This window comes from Lactuca serriola, chromosome 8 (genome assembly GCF_051521515.1).
Source record: "Lactuca serriola cultivar US96UC23 chromosome 8, Lser_US96UC23_V15, whole genome shotgun sequence".
Taxonomy (NCBI): domain Eukaryota; kingdom Viridiplantae; phylum Streptophyta; class Magnoliopsida; order Asterales; family Asteraceae; genus Lactuca; species Lactuca serriola.
The window spans coordinates 307993363-307997399 of NC_136415.1; the positions used below are offsets into that span (position 1 = coordinate 307993363).

General features: G+C 42.6%; 1 pseudogene; it reads right to left on the reverse strand.

Moving 5' to 3' along the window:
* Positions 1 to 740: 740 nt before the first annotated feature.
* On the reverse strand, positions 741 to 859 carry LOC145071797 (5S ribosomal RNA; annotated as a pseudogene).
* Positions 860 to 4037: the final 3178 nt, after the last annotated feature.

Genomic DNA, 4037 nt, shown 5'->3' on the forward strand with positions numbered 1-4037 from the left:
ATTTAGCTTACTACGTTTTCCGAAGCATATCAAGCCTTTCTAGTGTGAGGTCTCCAAAAGGATTTGGTCTCTCACTTGGATTCCCAAAGGTTTCTTCCTCTTGGTTCTCCTCCTAGTCAAGGGCCTCTCCCTTTTAAGTCAAAGTCATAAGAGGTTCCGTAATCCGCGATGAGTTATGGATGAACTCCCGACAGTAGGTCAGCGAGACCTAGAATTCGGAGAATTCTCATCGGTGTCCTTGGTGATGACAAATTCTCAACGGTTTTGATTATTGGAAGGGTCCTCAAGAATTCCCACATCACTAATAGTGTGCTTCAGGAATTCGACTCTTCAATTTCCAAAACTCGTATTTAGAAAATTTCACGAAGAGTTTCTCTGATCGTAATGTTTCCATGGTTTGTTATAGATACTCTTTATGATTTCCTTCTTACTATGAGAGTATATAAGTAAGTCATTTACAAGGACAATCACGAACTGATCCAAGTAAGAATGCGTACCCTATTCATTAAGTTCATGAATACTACAGGCGTATTGGTCCTATCCGAAGGATATCACTACAGACTCGTAGCGTCCACATCAAGTTCAGAAGATTGTCCTCGGGACATCCTTCACTAACACTCGTAACTGGTGATATTCGGATCTTGGGTCAATTTCTGAAATGCACCTCGTTCCTTGCGGTTGATCAACCAATTCATCTATGCGAGGCAGAAGGTAATGATTTCTAATGGAAATCCTGTCGAGGTCTGTACTACAAGGACTTCCCAAGGTGTTACCCATACTAGTACTCCTCTCGCCTAAGCACGTGTAACTGCAGAGTTCTGATGGGATCCGGTGCATTAGTGCTGGTATGATCGCACCCGCTGAAGTCTGTCTTCTTGAAGAATAAGACTGGAGTTCTCAAAGGTGAGAAGCTTGGTCTTTTCATTCTGTTGCTAGTAGTCGTTAAATTGTCCGGACGGTTCTTGTATCTCCATGGGTGTTAGACCATAGGGCAATCTTGTTAAAGAAGTCGTATTGGGTTCTAAGTTTGTTCGCATGATGATGCGATCACTCGTAGTCTTGGGCAGTCTCCGTCCTGAAGTTCATATTAGAAGTCATACATGGTTCATCAATCGCAGTCTCGTGTATACGAGTCGTATATAAGTAAGATTGAAAAGGTACTCGAATAAATGATTCTTCTTTAACCTCACATCCCAACGAGGAAAAGAAGTTAAAGTGGAATGATTAATTCTTAACCTGTAGAACCTTGATTATATACCACCCCTATGTATACATTCTTCAGCGATAGATCCACCGTATGGGTCTTTGGGTTGAACTTGACGTACTGTAGGAGTGGTACTCTAGGGAGGTTTGCTGAGGTTTCTTCAGAAAGGATAAGAAACATGAGGTACTCTATGAATGAGCACTTCGGTGTTCTGTAATGACGGCTTCGCTAGAAAGACGATTTCGAAGAAAGAGATGCGCGTACGAAATTGGTATTGTGCGAATCGAATTGACTCTATTGGTATAATAATATCTGACATACTTGAAAGTAAAGACACTACATTCGAACATAAGGCGTTACAGACAAAACACAACAGTGCAACTTTTAACAGAGTTATAGTACTTTAGAGTAACTACATGAATGTTGTTGCGAACAAGGTATACTATAAAAGGCAAGTATACGCATCACGAGGGTCCCTTTACTGAAGGGGTCTCGCAAAAAATAAGACTAAAGTTGGACTAGTTTTAAACATGTTTTATGAGTCTGTTACAACGAATGCCTTAGATAATTTAACAAGGGTCCGGGGTAGTCTCTCCTACAGCAGTGATCCTTAGTATTTCCCCTTCTGTGCCGGAGTTCTTTGTTATTGGACAATCCTTCTTGAAGTGCGCTATCTCACCGCATTGGTGACATATTGGGCTGGTACTAGCATCAGTGGTGGAAACGAGGTGTCGAGTCAGAGTTATGTGGATGTAGGTGCTTTCGTTGTTCTCCTTTTTCGGGCAATTTCTTTTATAGTGACCAGTCTCACCGTAATAATAGCAACCCTAGATGGCTCTAGTGGTGGTGGTTCCACATAAACGGGCAATGTGTCCCAGTCTGTTGCAATTGATACATTGCAATACCCTGCAGGCTCCATTATGATGATAGCTACACTTGCTACACTTCGGGAGCGTTCCCTCATATTGCTTGCGTCCCTTTTGGGCTTGACGCTTCCGTTTCTTGAACTCTAAGTTGTGGCTTCACGAGCCTGTAACTGTTATCGTTTGTTGGCTTCCTGGATTGATACTACGATCAGGATTTTCAACCCCTTTGTCAGCATTGCTTGCATTGATAGCGTTACGGTTTGCAAGGGCAGCTGTCACGGTAGCCATCACGGCAGCTGTAACTGCGGCTTGGAAAGTAGTGGTGTCCATAGGAAAGGCAGGGGTTTCGTTGTTCGGTTGACTGTTTCCAGACGACGACATGATTTTGTAACACGAAAGATAAGGATTTTGTGAGCGATTTTGGGTTGACCGTAGATGTACTTCGATCGCTCAAGTAAAGAGTAAGAGTATGTTCTCGAAAGTTTGACCTACATCCCTACGATGCAGTCCTAGTATGGATTGGAAGTATGTTCATGAAGGTTTGAACTACATCCCTATGATGCAGTCCTAGTAAAGAGTGGAAGTATGTTCATAGAATGGTCTTAAGACGCTTGGCGTTTAAAACAGGGTACCATCGGTTGGTAAATAACATGATCCAACCCTTGAAAAAGAATTGGGAATGATCCCTGAGCTAAATTTCCCTAGTTCAATAACACGACTAGGGTGGGCTTCAAATAGACTCCCATGATAGCACGATGAAAGTATTTGAATAAATAATAACACAGAAGTTAGCCGAATGTCAATATCTGTGACAACCTGATATTTCAACTCTTTGTAATGACCTAAATGGGTCAAGTATTGTAACCACTTTTGAGTAATAAAATTTACTTCATAATAAAATGTACAAATAGTTCTATTTAAATTCCTTCTATGTTTAAATGTCTTTAAACCATGATCGTACGTAAAAAGAACGCCCAAATCCGACTTCATATATCGAAGTTATGATTTTTCCAAGTTCAGCTTAGCAACAGACAGCTAAAAACTCGAATCGGAGATCGAGCGACTTTTGGCCGGAATGACCTAAACGAGAATCGAAGGTCTCGACAATGGTATTTCAGCGGTAAAAAGTCTGGCAAAAACCGACATCAGATAAAGAAGTTTTGAATTTTCAAAGAAATTCCTTAAACACGATGAGTTTAATATAAATAATAAAAAAATAATTTCGGAATTTGCCGACGGAGTCTAAACGAACGTTGTAGAGCGTAGTCTCACCTACACGAGGATATAAAGACCATCGAAAACGGAGTTCGTATGAAGAAGATATGAATTTTTGAAGTTTATTAAATAAATTATATATTTATTTAATTCAAAATTCGGACCTTATCCGAAGAGGAGTCAGCGTCCTCATCCGAGGTACGCGCTGCGTACCCCTATACGCCCTGCGTACCCGAGAGACTTGGCCTCTGATCGTCCATGTCGCCCTATCCGAGGTTTCCGACCCGTCCGACCCGCCCGTCCGACCGAGCCGTCCGACCCGCTGTCCCATCCGACCTGCCGTCCTATCTGACCCGCCTCCCCATCCGATCCGTCCCATCCGAAGCCGAGGCAGTCGAGGCTTCGGTCATGCATGACGTACGCGTACGCGCTGCATACCAGCGTACGCCCCGCGTACCGAGGCGGTTCAGCCATCCTATAAATAGAATGCGAGGGCTTCTGAGAAAAATGCTCATTTCTCTCCTTTCTCTCACAATCTTGCCTCGTTTTTCGTGCCTGTTCAAACCCGAAGCTCTGGCCTTTTTGCTTAAGTCCCGAGGGTCGATTTTACTCCCGAGATTCCCGAGAATCCCGAGAAAAATCCGTTTTCCGAGACGAAACTATGCCCGGTTTTCCATCTCGCTTTCTTCAATCAATCAAGTGAGTTCATACCCCTTAATTTACCTTTTAAATGTTCTATAAATTCTTTTATA